Source organism: Syngnathus acus, chromosome 1, assembly GCF_901709675.1.
Source record: "Syngnathus acus chromosome 1, fSynAcu1.2, whole genome shotgun sequence".
Classification (NCBI taxonomy): domain Eukaryota; kingdom Metazoa; phylum Chordata; class Actinopteri; order Syngnathiformes; family Syngnathidae; genus Syngnathus; species Syngnathus acus.
This window is the reverse complement of record NC_051087.1, coordinates 17,146,910-17,160,475: the sequence shown is the minus strand read 5'-3', so window position 1 is coordinate 17,160,475 and position 13,566 is coordinate 17,146,910. Positions and strand designations below refer to the sequence as shown.

Here is a 13,566-nt window from a genome sequence, read left to right as displayed (position 1 = left end):
AGCTGGCTGATGGCGGGAACCAACCTGGCGGAGCGAGCAGCAGAGCAAGCGCGCAGGGTGGAAGATTGCAGCGCGTAGTCGTGGTCGCAGGCTAGCAGGTGGTCGGGGCAGGCGGCAATCAGAGCGTAGTCAAGGCAAGTGGTCAGGTTGGGTGATAGAGTTTTGCCCACTCTACCTTTTATGCAAGAAACACACGTGAGACAGTTTGGCCATTTTACACTTGCAAGTGGAGAAAGCCATCAGCACCCTGTGTGGTACAGAGGTGCTTGAAAGCAGTCTAATTTTGTCCTCTTGCTAGGAAATATTTATTGAGAGAAAGCAGGGTGGGGGTGAGAGTGAACAGGTTTCAGGGGTCGGGGGGTTAAAGTAAAACACTGCTTTTCTTACACCTATGTATGTTCAAAGAGAGACTAATGTTTTAGCTAACGTAGCGCTAGCAAGCTGTCCTGAAAGACAGACTCATGTTCTGATGAGTTTGAGCTAATGGTTAAAACTACCATCAGCGAGTGTCTGACGTGGTCAAAGGTAATTGACCGATTTATTGTATTAGCAGAAATGTAAGTCAAGTCAAGTTTATTTACATAGCCCTAAATCACAGACAAGTCTCAAAGGGCTTCACATGTGCAAAAATTGACAATTATTCTCAACATCCCCTGATCTTAACTCGCAGGAGGGCAAGGAAAAATTCAAAAACCACTACTGGGGAAAAATGAGAAACCTTGAGAAGAGACCACAGATTTCCAGGATGACCAGACTGCAGTAGATGCAGAGAGGGCACAGGACACATAATATAAAACAATCCAAAGAAAAAGTGGATGTCTATGTTCAAAGTGAAGAGCTGCAGCAAGGTACCCTCAATTGTCCTGGCAGTGTCTTTGAGGGTGAGAATCCGCTTCAGATCCCTCATCCTGATTGGTCGACAAGAAATCCAGACATCCATTTTCAGTCACCCAGCCGGGGTGGAGGAGGCAGAACAGAGACCACAAACTCCAGCCGGATTGGCCAACACAGGTTAATTAATGACCATAGCATAAAAATGAACCCTAACCCTTTAATCGTGTCTTAAATGTCTCTACTGAGGTACGTAGAAGTTCTGATATCTATCCGTAGGGCATTCCAAAGCTTTGGAGCCCGAATAGAAAATGCTCTAGACCAGGGGTCACCAACACGGTGCCCGCGGGCACTAGGTCGCCTGTGAGGACCGCATGAGTCGCCCTCAGGACTGTTCTAAGATTAGCTGAAATAGCGGCACTTGTCAGTGAGCTGCATCTATTTATTTTACAGTCAAACCTCGGTTTTCGAACGTCCCGGTTCTCGAACAAATCGGAATTCGAACAAAAAACTCAAGATTTCTTTGCTCTGGCTGTCGAACAAAATTCGGAGGTTGAACCTCGCGAGATGAACTGGGAGGACCCGAGAAAACCCGACCGCGCGGCCTGGATGCCGACTGACTCTGTTGTTATTGCATTTTCGTTACTTTGAGGATTGTATTAACCCCTAATCATGCCTCCAAAGAAACCATCCTAAAACACAAAGACGCTCTTAAAGCAATGCGACAGTGAGCGCCCGTCGCGCTGCGGTTGCGCGATCGGACCAAATTAAGCTCCCTGCGCACTTAGGTCCACTTAAATTTTGGAAAGTACATCAGGACTTTAAAAATATTTTCTAAATTTCAGCAACGGCTCTGTCACAGTAATGCGACCAGCGCGGTGCAGTTGCGCGGTCGGCGACGCGCTACGGTTGCGCATTCGGCGGTGCGCTGCAGTTGCGCGATCGGACAAAATCAAGCTCCCTGCGCACTTAGGTCCACTTAAATTTTGGATAGTACATCAGGACTTTAAAAATATTTTCTAAATTTCAGTGATGGCTCTGTCACAATAATGCGACCAGCGCGGGGAAGTTGCGCGGTGGGCGACGCGCTACGGTTGCACGTTCGGCGGTGCGCTGCAGTTGCGCGATCGGACAAAATTAAGCTCCCTGCGCACTTAGGTCCACTTAAATTTTGGAAAGTACATCAGGACTTTAAAAATATTTTCTAAATTTCAGCGACGACTCTGTCACAATAATGCGACCAGCGCGGTGCAGTTGCGCGGTGGGCGACGCGCTACGGTTGCGCGCTCGGCGGTGCGCTGCAGTTGCGCGATTGGACAAAAATGCGCAAATGAAAAAATGCTTAAAAAAGGCGAGGGTTTTTTTGGCTTGGAACGGATTTTTTTTTTCCATTATTTGTAATGGGAAAATATGATTCGGAATTCGAACGATTCACTTCTCAAACAGCCTTCTGGAACGGATTGTGTTCGAAAACCGAGGCTCCACTGTACAGTAAAAGCTACAAAACAAACTGACAAATAACTCGTTTTCAAATCAGACGAGGAAAAACTGGTCAAATATTTAAAAAATATATATATTAAAAGTGCAGACAATTTGCAATTCTAGTCATGACACACGAATTTGACAGTTTGTCTTCGCGGGCCACATAAAATGATGTGGCGGGCTGTATCTGGCCCCCGGGCCTTAAGTTTGACACATGTGACCTACGTATTTCCGTACATCATGGCACGACCAAGCATGATTTTTGGGTGTGGGAGGAAACCAGATGACATAGAGTAAACCCACGCAGGCACGGGGAGAACAGACAAACTCCACACAGGGAGGGCTGGAGGTGGAATTGAACCTGCACCCTCTGAAATATGAGGCGGATATTCTAACCAGTGCTCCACCCTGGGGATGCAGACCTTTTATTAACACGACATTTATTGACAGAGATGAAGGAGGTCTGAAAACGTACAAACATGCATAAATCTCAGCAACGACCATAAAGAACTTAATGTACAGGGAACACTAGCAACAGACTATTAATAAGTAAAATGGGACCACTTACAGGGGTAAAGTTGGCAATGTGATATGAGCTACACGTAAAGCTCTGCAGAACACATGAGCTGGAAAAAAAATACTGAAAAGCACTGAAATGCAACAACGTGTCATCAACAATAGCCCAGTGCCCTCTAGTGGCCGGAGGAAACCTCTAAAGTACACGCAGCAGCTCCATTTCCTTGGTTAAAGGAAAATCGACTGTCTTTAAGTTAAAAGCGGCATCATCTGGTTTTCTTTTGTCCCCATAGTGACGGTTTGCGTATAAAAGCTTCCATTCTCCACTAATGTCCGTCTTGATCTCGTCCTGTCCTTGTTCGTGTCAATTGTGCGGCACTATTTGCCTGGTGGACGGACATGCACTCAACACACCACTCAGTGACCGTGTGTCTGGTGACATCCCTCTGCCCAGCAAAGCGGTGCCACACAACAGCGGTCCACGACCTTTTTACTCACGGGTGTATACGTGTATTAGACATTACAAAAAATCCATAGATGCGCCAGACCGGACTACAAGCCCGAGGGTTCAAAGCTTGTGCAAAAAGTAGCAGTTTATAGCCTGGAAAATACAGTACTTTATTCAGTATAAAAGTATTCTGGAGGAAAGAAAATACAATTTGAGTTACTTTTGGTGTTTCTTGAGCAATATCGCACCGCTTTATCACTTGACCAAAAACGAGATTTGCGGTGTTTGTCTATTATATTCAGGACCTCCTGCGTTGGTGGGTCAGTTCAAGATTGTCTCTAATAATATTATTACCTCTCCTATATTGTCATACAAACTCCAGCATCTACACGATGTCTTATGCCGAGCACGATGCCATGTAACAACAATGTCCTATTTACGTCGCTAAAGCGTGTTACATCTCAGAGCGCATGTGGCATAAGCACATTGTATATGCAGAGCAGCGGTTAGGTGACACCCAAACTGACAACGGCTGTCTGGATTTCTCGCGGCCCAATTAGGATGAGGGAACTGCAGCGGATTACCCCCCTCGAAGACAGAACAATCAAGGGCACCTCCTGCAGCTCTTCACTTTAAATTGGACATCCACTTTTTCTTTGGATTGTTTTATATTATGTGTTCTATGCGCCCTCTCTGCATCCATTGCAGTCTGGTCAACCTGGAAGGGGGATCCTCCCATCTGTGGTCTCCTTTCAAGGTTTCTCATTTTTCCTCGAGTAGTTTTTTTTTAGTTTTGTCCTTGCCCTCCTGGGAGATCAGGGGATGTTCGAGAACAATTGTCAATTTTGTGTACACGTGAAGCCCTTTGAGACTTGCCTATGATTTAGGGCTATATAAATATACTTGACTTGACTTGATCCCCAACATTTGGAGCACCACAGACAGGATTTGTTTCAGACAATGTTTTCACAGACCGGCGTTTGACGTCACGATTTTTGCGACGAAAACTTCAGAACAATTCTAGAAAATACAAATCAAATCAAAATCAAATGTAGCATCAATAAATCAAATAATCACTGACTGCACATTGTTTGTAGAAGTTTTCTTTGCAAAAATCGTCCATGTTTGAATTACAATCCCATTTCCGCAAAACATACCAACCACAATCTCAAAAATCACCATACTGTCTTTTCAGCCAATCATATAGAGTGACGTCTTCAAAAGTGTTAGGGATCCGATCTGAACACAGAATGGATCTGGTGCCTACATTGGCTTTTAAGGTTTGGCGGATGAATACAACAAAATTAAATGGTACGACCGGCATAGAAACAATGGTATTGTGGTGGCGAAGGAAAGGAGACGCACGTGTGTCGCGAAAAAAACTATTCAACATTCTCGTAAAACGAGGAATAGAAAGAACACACACCACGGTCCCAACACCCTTTAACCCGTATTTCCATGCTAGCATTCCATCCATTCATCCATCTTCTTCCGCTTATCCGGGGTCAGGCCGCGGGGGCAGCAGCTTTAGGAGGGACTCCCAGACTTCCCTCTCCCCAGCCACTTCATCCATCTCATCCTGGTGGATCCCAAGACATTCCCAGGCCAACTGAGAGACAGTCTCTCCAGCGCGTCATGGGTCGTCCACGGGGTTTCCTGCTGGTCGGACATGTCCGTAACACCTCCCATGGAAGCATCCAGGAGGCATCCTGATGAGATGCCTGAGCCACCTCATCTGGCTCCTCTCAACGTGGAGGAGCACCGGCTCTACTCCGAGTCTCTCCCGGATGACCGAGCTTCTCACCCTGTCTCTAAGGGAGAGCCCGGACACCCTGCGGAGGAAACTCATTTCGGCTTATCCGCCTGTCGATCTCGCGCTCCATCCTGCCCTCACTCGTGAACAAGACCCCAAGATACTTGAACTCCTCCACTTGGGGCAGGATCTCATCCCCGATCTGGAGAGGGCATTCAACCCTTTTCCAACCGAGGACCATGGACTCAGATTTGGAGGTGCTGACCCTAATCCCGACCGCTTCACACTCGGCTGTGAACCGCTCCAGTGAGAGCTGGAGATTACGGTTTGAAGAATCCAACAACACCACGTCGTCTGCAAAAAGCAGAGATGCAATGCTGAGGTCCCCAAACCGGACACCCTTAACGCCTCAGCTGCGCCTAGAAATTCTGTCCATAAAAGTTATGAACAGAATCGGTGACAAAGGGCAGCCTTGGCCGAATCCAACCCTCACTGGGAACGAATCCGACTTACTGCCGGAAATGCAGACCAAACTGGCATTGATGATACAGGGACCGAACCGCCCTTATCAGTTGGTTCGGCACCCCGTACTCCCGAAGCACCCTCCACAGAACTTCCCGAGGGACACGGTCAAACACCTTCTGAAAGTCCACAAAACACATGTGGACTGGTTGAGCGAACTCCCATGTACCCTCGAAGATCCTGCTGAGGGTATAGAGCTAGTCCACTATTTCATGGCCAGGACAAAAACCACACTGCTCCTCCTGAATTCGAGGTTTGACCTCCCGACGGACCCTCCTCTCCAGCACCCCTGAATAGACCTTACCAGGGAGGCTGAGGAGTGTACCGTTTTTTTCCGTGTATAATACGCAAAATTTAACTAATTTATTGTCCTAAAATCTGGGGTGCGCATTATACATGGGTACAATTTTTTTTAAATTTTTTAAAAAACATTTTTTTTTTTTTTTTTTTTTTTAAGAAAATCATGGTACTGGTACGAGTATTGATTTATGTATTGTTCTCTTCTTGTCATGTTGTGAAAGAATGTGGGTTGAATAAATACCGAAAGAACAATAGTGTGTTTGTACTGTGCTCTGGTCATTTCGTCAAAGAAGGGATAATAGTCCTCTTCTCTTCTTGACTGACAATGAATGTGATAGCTTAATACAATCAGCAAATAACAAAATGCGTATTACAGGTAATATTTTATTTCACAACACTTTGCCTTGTTCCTTTCGTCTCTGCTGTTCACTTCAAACACGCTCCATACGAACGCAATGCTCTCGTATCAGACGCTTGCTCGATCACCTGCTCGTTTGCTGTCACAATTTACCCTACACAAATCCGAAACATTTGTTGCGGCTCCGAGTCACGACGAGGGGCAAGTTTTGGTTTCCAAGGGTGTTATTATTCCTCTTCAACGTCTCTCCCATACAGAGCCGCCTTTTTCACATGTCCGCACGTCACTTTCCTCTCTTTTCATCTGATCGCGGTGGTGCCTTTATGGGCAGTCGGAGAAATCAACGCCAACAAAAAAAATACATCCAGCCTAGTTAAGACCATACCAAAGACTATAAAAATGGGACCCATTGCCTCCCTGCGTGTGTGACGATCATTGGGACTTAAAAAAAAAAAGAAAAAAAAAAATTGGGTGCGTATTATACATGGGTACAGGCTTTTTTCCAGCATCAACATGCCATTGTTAGGGTGCGTATTATACATGGGGGCGTATTATACACGGAAAAAAACGGTAATTCTTCTGTAGTTGGAACACACCCTCCGGTCCCCCTTCTTAAAGAGGGGAACCACCACCCCAGTCTGCCAATCCAGAGGCACCGTCCCCGATGTCCACGTAATGTTGTAGAGGTGTGTCAGCCAGGACAGCCCCACAACATCCAGAGCCTTTAAGAACTCCGGGCAGATCTCATCCACCCCCGGGGCCTTGCCCCCAAGGATTTCTTTAACTACCTCAGTGACTTCGACCCCAGAAATTGGAGAGTTCGCCTCAGAGCCTCCAGGCCCTGCTTCCACAATGGAAGGCATGTCGGTGGAATTGAGGAGGTCTTCGAAGTAGCAGCGACATTGTTTATAAGTGACACAGAGGTTTTTTTTCTGCTTTATTATGCATTTTATGCGTGGTGCGATTTATACTCCGGAGTGACTTATAGTCTGGAAAATACGGTATATACTAGGGGTGTAAATCGCGGGTTTTGTCACAATACGATATCATATCGATACAAAGAACCACGATACGATATTTGCCGATATCTTAAAGCCTGCTGTGATTCATTCACGATACATCACGATATAGTGCTCCACGATCGATATTTTCATTTTTATTTTATTTTTTTAAATAAAAAATATAGAACAATATCCTGATTTATAACAATTCATACGCAAAATGAACAAGGTACTGCAAACTCTTTATTTAGGAAATTACAAGAGTATTGTAGTATACAAAGTGCTTATTTTAACACTGAACTTGATCAAATTCCTATATTTTTTCTCATATAAGTAAAGAAAAATGAATATTCTTTCTTTTTTTGTAATACCATTAACTTTAAAGTGCATTACTGAACTATTTATTTACAATAATTTTAATTGTCCGTTGAGCCATCTTTTCTTTGGAATCCAAAGTGCTTCCAAACGAATGACTTGAAGCCGAAAGGGGAGCGAATTTCCTCGTCTTCTTGGACACTAGCCATAGCACCAGCCCAGGAGCCGCGTAGTTGTCGGCTCCCCTTTCACGTGCCTGCTCTGCTCACAACACAACACGCCGCGTACTGCTCCCGGAAAGAGGAAGCAAGCAACAATGAACTGGATTTCAAAATAAAGTCGCGTCTAATGTCCGAGGTCAAACACGGCGATATAAATCGATGTTTACGTTTAGCATCGATGCCAATAAATCGTAGAGCATTATATCGATTAATCGATGTGTATCGATGAATCGTTACACCCCTAGTATATACATTCTGAGCTTGTGTTTGTAATTCACGCAATCACGGAGGATTCAAGGGAGGCAACAACTGCTACATTCTTACCTATTCCCATAACTTAATATGACCTCCATGATGTAAAAAAAAAGATCAATATTCCATCCATACAACTGCATATGACAATATGCATTCCACAAAAGAACTGCCACATTCTTACCGATTCCCATAACCTAATATGACCTCCATGATGTAAAAAAAAAGATCAATATTCCATCCATACAACTGCATGACAATATGCATTCCACAAAATAACACCTGCCACATTCTTACCCATTCCGCTACCGAAGTCAAATTCCTTGTTTGGCACGCTCAAACATGGCGAATAAAAAACTCTTGAATCTTGAATAATCTAATATGGCCTCCATGATGTCATAAAATGATAGATATTCCATCTATACAACAACTGCATATGACAATCTGTGACCTCTGTGACCTTTATGGTTATTAATCATAGGATGATTTACGAGCTATGCCTTTGATTTGAATGTTTGCTGCATCATAATTTCTTCTCATGTGTACATTGATTTACCCAATATGTAAACACAAAAATACTTCCCTGTTTCAAATGAGAGCATCCCTAGGCAGAAGGACTTGGAGAAATGGACTCATCTGCATTTTTTATATGATCAAATACTCACAAGGCAGTGGAACCTTGGGAAATCGTTCACAGCAGCTGGAGAGGGATAGGCTGGTGGTCGGCTACATTCAGGGTCCGTTGAGGATGTGGCGGATCTCACAGGGGCCACAGCCAGCGAGGAGGAGGGGTGAGGCAAGCACTGGTCAGCCACATTTGAAAACCGATGAGGATGAGGGCGCGGATCTCTTCACAGCTCGTGAGGAGGTGGGATGAGGCACACCGGTGGTCGGCCACATTCCGGGTCCGATGAGGACGGCTGGGTTGGGTCTTTACCCACTGTGGCGAGCAGCTCTCCTCAAGGCTTTGAAAGCTTGAAACAGGGGCTACACGTTTAAGTGCGGGCGGTAGGTGCCGACTGGATTGGCGGGATTGATGGATTGGGCCGGTTGCGAGTCTGAATCGCCGTCATCCTGCGAGCTGACGTGTACCGCGTGCCGGGCTGCTATACATTAGTCATCTGAGTCGCCGTTACGGGAACTAGCAAGCACGCAGCGTCCCTGGTTGACGACTGCAGCGGAGAAGGCGGACGTGGCTGGAGGGCATCCAGCAGAATGGGTGTGAGCGTACACTGCAACCATCTTTGGCAAATGGCAGATATTAGTTGTCGGCCTCAATATCAAGGTGTGTTGACCCACGTCAGGGGTCACCACTGTGGCAGAAGTAGAAGCACATTGTAATGCCTTAACTTTGGCATTTGACTTTATGCAATGCAGATTATGATGTTTTGTCTGTCTCTTCAGTGTTTGCCACCCTACACATCCACAGACAATTTTGTGACAAAATATTTTTCTTGCAAGTTTCTCAATCTGTCATGCATTTAATCATTTCTGTTACAACCAAATAATTTTCTTGTCTATTAAACTGATGAATTGCAATGATTTTTTAACTTGTGTTTTTCTGTAATCAGGGTTAGACCAGATTGAACTGCTCAGACCAGATCGACGAGATGGAACTGCTCAGTTGGACTAGTACAGCTTTTTTTAGTCATCCTCCTACTCAACTTCCTCTGCCTCCCACCGCGTCAACCAATCAGCTAGAGTGACAGGCTCAGCAATTGTTCAGCCCCGAACCGATTTGCAGGTTCATTTTGAGATTCTGAGAAGACTATTTATTAACTCTGTCTGTTATGCTGACCTTAAAAACTGCTCGTAAAATTGAATTATTTGATATAAACAAGACCAAAATGGGACCAGGCTATTAAAAAAAATATAAAAAATACAATCAATTGAACAGGCCCACGTGTATCAGCCTGTGGTTGGGAATGATGATACTTGTTCTATTAATGCATATTAAATTCATTCTCTGAAAGGGAAAAATGAACAAATGCTAATTCCCTTTTTATTGTTTATTTTTAAGTGTGAATATTCAAAGTTAATTATAATAAATGATAATGTGGTTTGAAATGTGAATTTCCTTATTCTACTTTTGTTAATGATATTGTTATATTCTAGATACAGCATGTACATTATTATTAGTAGCCAGTGTAGGCCATGTTGGACAAGGTTAAGGATAAAGTTAGTGACAAGGTAAATATTTCTCAAAAATATTTTGAAATTGATTTTCAAGGGCTTTACAATATAAGTGTTGTGCTTTTAATTTTTGTTTTACTCTATGGATTACATTTTGTTGATCTAAAAAGAAAGGGGGTTAAATGTGTAGATAAGTCAAGGTGGCTTCCTTTAATAGTTTGGTTGAATCTCTGCAGATTATAAACTGTTGTTTTATATCATCAAATTTTAATTTAACGATCAATTTGTTAATAAAATGCTAACTTACTCTAATTATCTTGACCAGATGCCTTATTTATTTTACACTAATGCCTCTACAATTGAATCACTGAAAGAAGTTTTCCACAGTATCCATCTGAGAGTACTTCACTGTGATCTGCTCGGAAAAGGTGGGACATACAATATACCGTTTTTTTCCATGTATATTGCGCCCCCATGTATAATACGCACCCTAAAAATGGCATGTCGATGCTGGAAAAAAGCCGGTACCCATGTATAATACGCACCCAAATTTTGACTTTTTTTAAAGTCCCAATGATCGTCACACACGCATCTGGGTGTGGTGAAATTTGTCCTCTGCATTTGACCCATCCCCGTGTGATTTTGATCCATCCCCTGGGGGAGAGGGGAGCAGTGAGCAGCAGCGGCGCCGCGCTCGGGAATCATTTGGTGATCTAACCCCCCAATTCCAACCCTTAATGCTGAGTGCCAAGCAGGGAGGCAATGGGTCCCATTTTTATAGTCTTTGGTATGACCCGGCCGGGTTACTTAAGTCCGTAAACGTAAAATAATTTCAGAAAAAAGATCATCTTTGGGAACAACCGGATGTTATTCTACCGGTCAGTATCACTGCGCATGCAGTAGCAAACTCGATAGCGAAGAAATATGTGAGACTCTCAACGGGATCACCAATATTTGAGTGATGTTCCAGTTATTTATCACAATTATTTATTATTATAATAATAATATATATAATATATATAATAATTATTTATTTATTATTCACAATTGTCATGGTGATCTTTCTGGTGATTTCTTAACTAGGCTGGATGTATTTTTTTTGTTGGCGTTGATTTCTCCGACTGCCCAGAAAGGCACCACCGCGATCAGTTAGGTTAAAATGAAAAGAGAGGAAAGTGACGTTGTAAAGAACCATCCGTGACAAGATTTCCTTCAAAAATTGTTGTACCATGAATTTCTTAAAAAAAAAAAAAATGTACCCATGTATAATGCGCACCCCAGATTTTAGGACAATAAATTAGTTAAATTTTGTGCATTATACATGGGAAAAAACGGTAATACTTCAAACTGATTGGGCGATGCGGCATCAAGCTCAGTGGCCTAGTGGTAGAGTGTCCGCCCTGAGACTGGAAGGTTGTGGGTTCAAACCCCGGCCGGGTCATACCAAAGACTATAAAAATGGGACCCATTGCCTCCCTGCTTGGCACTCAGCATTAAGGGTTGGAATTGGGGGGTTAGATCACCAACTGATTCCCGAGCGCGGCACCGCTGCTGCTCACTGCTCCCCTCTCCCTCAGGGGATGGATTAAAATCACACGGGGATGGGTTAAATGCAGAGGACAAATTTCACCACACCCAGGTGTGTGTGTGACGATCATTGGGACTTTAATCTTTAATCTTTAATCTTGTGCACGCCTACCCAGATGCATATGCGCACAAATATCTTTACAATTAAAATGAAGAAAACACCTCACTGTTCTTTCAAAGAGGAGTCTCAGTCTATGGGTGAATCTCAGAGAATAGAATTGCAAAGCTCATGTATTTGTCCACCGGTGTCATCATGTTTGGTTTGTTCATTTCCCCCAGCCTCGGCCCTATTTTGTCACGTGACCACACAATCAGCATCAACGATCAGCACCATGGTTTGCTCCATTCTTCCATGCACTCGTCTCACAGTGATTTCAGCACCCCGATCAGCCCCTTTCTTCCCCCTGCAAATAATAGGCACTCGTTATTCATCACCACACCGGCTCACCCTGCACGCCCTCCTGTCTGGTTCATCTGCTTTGACACACGTATGCCTGTTCTATTCCCCGATTGCCTGATCCACTGCTTGTTTCCTGCCTTTTTTGCTTTCTCTGTTAGATCTGACCCCTTGTCTGTCCCCTTGCCTTGCTCTTGTCTGCCTCGACGACGCACTCTCACAAACTGGCTCGCCAGCCCGCTTTGTGCACCTGCCCTGCTGGAATTCCAGTTTCCCCTTTTTCCCTTGACCCTCAATAAAGAGTTTGTGTTGTGCTTGGTTGCCGTGCCTCGTCCATGACATTTTTGTTTCCACTGCTGACTCATATCCCACCCCCAATTGTATTTTGTATTTTCTTTAGTTTGTGTGGGGTAATGTAGGATATCTGTCCATTTGTACAATTTTATACCTTACACATCGTTCCAGCGATTCAATATAACTTCCCACTGTTCTGTTGTAAAGTTGACACCCAAATCTCTTTCCCACCGGACTTTTATGGATACAGTACAGTTGTACAGCTATACCACTCCAAATAGCCTGTAGGGTGGAGTGCAAATGATTGTTTGTCTATGTGTGCCCTGTAATTGGCTGGCAACCAGTTCACGGTGTCCCCCGCCTACTGCCTGAAGTCAGCTGAGATAGGCTCCAGCACGCCCGTGACCCTTGTGAGGAAAAGCAGTTCAGAAAATGGACGAATGGCCAGAGACATTCACATGGGTTTCACCAAATTTTACCCGAAAGTATGAGTAAAAATCCTGGAGATGGCCGCTGGACCTTCTTTCACAATCTCGCAGAAAAGGCTCCACACCCGTGTCTTGATCTTACTGGCATCCATTAAACAAGGGGTGTCCAAACCTTTTGCAAGAAGGGCCAGATTTGATAAAGTGAAGGGGCCCGGGGGCCAATAGTGTTTTCTGACATTTTTTAACTACAAAGGTTTCATGCAAATACACACTGTTATAATACAATTTTCATTGTCACAATTATCTTTATTTTTCAAATGACAAAATAACCAAATATAAGCCACTAAGGCAGATGTGAACAACTCTAAAAACACAAATTCTGCCTTTCATTCATATCTGAAGAGTCAGATAACATTGAACAAACTGTATGAAATACCTTAAATTTACATGTGTTTAAAATAGTTTTTTGCCTCATGAACATTTTAAACAGGAGTTATAAGTAATGCAAAGTTGTCTGATATTATTAAAACTTAAAACAAGTGAATTTTGCTCTTGTCATTCACAATATCTTTCAGAAAGTAATAGTTTGTCACGTCTACAGGTTTATAACATCAACAGTATTAACATGGCCACTTCGTAGCTTGCTTTAATAATACCGTACTTTTCATAGATTGGGTGGGGGGGCGACTTATACTGAGGAGCGACTTATATGTGAATTTTTTCACAAA

At 43.8% G+C, this 13,566-nt stretch overlaps 1 protein-coding gene across 1 annotated transcript in view; it reads left to right on the top strand.

Moving 5' to 3' along the window:
* The window catches only part of LOC119124509 (palmitoyltransferase ZDHHC5-like), a 147,438-nt gene extending 136,994 nt beyond the window's left edge, over positions 1–10,444 (top strand). The window contains exon 12 of the mRNA XM_037254565.1: positions 9,572–10,444. The gene's annotated coding sequence lies outside the window, so the exon portion shown is untranslated. The remainder of the gene's footprint in view (positions 1–9,571) is intronic.
* Positions 10,445–13,566: the final 3,122 nt, after the last annotated feature.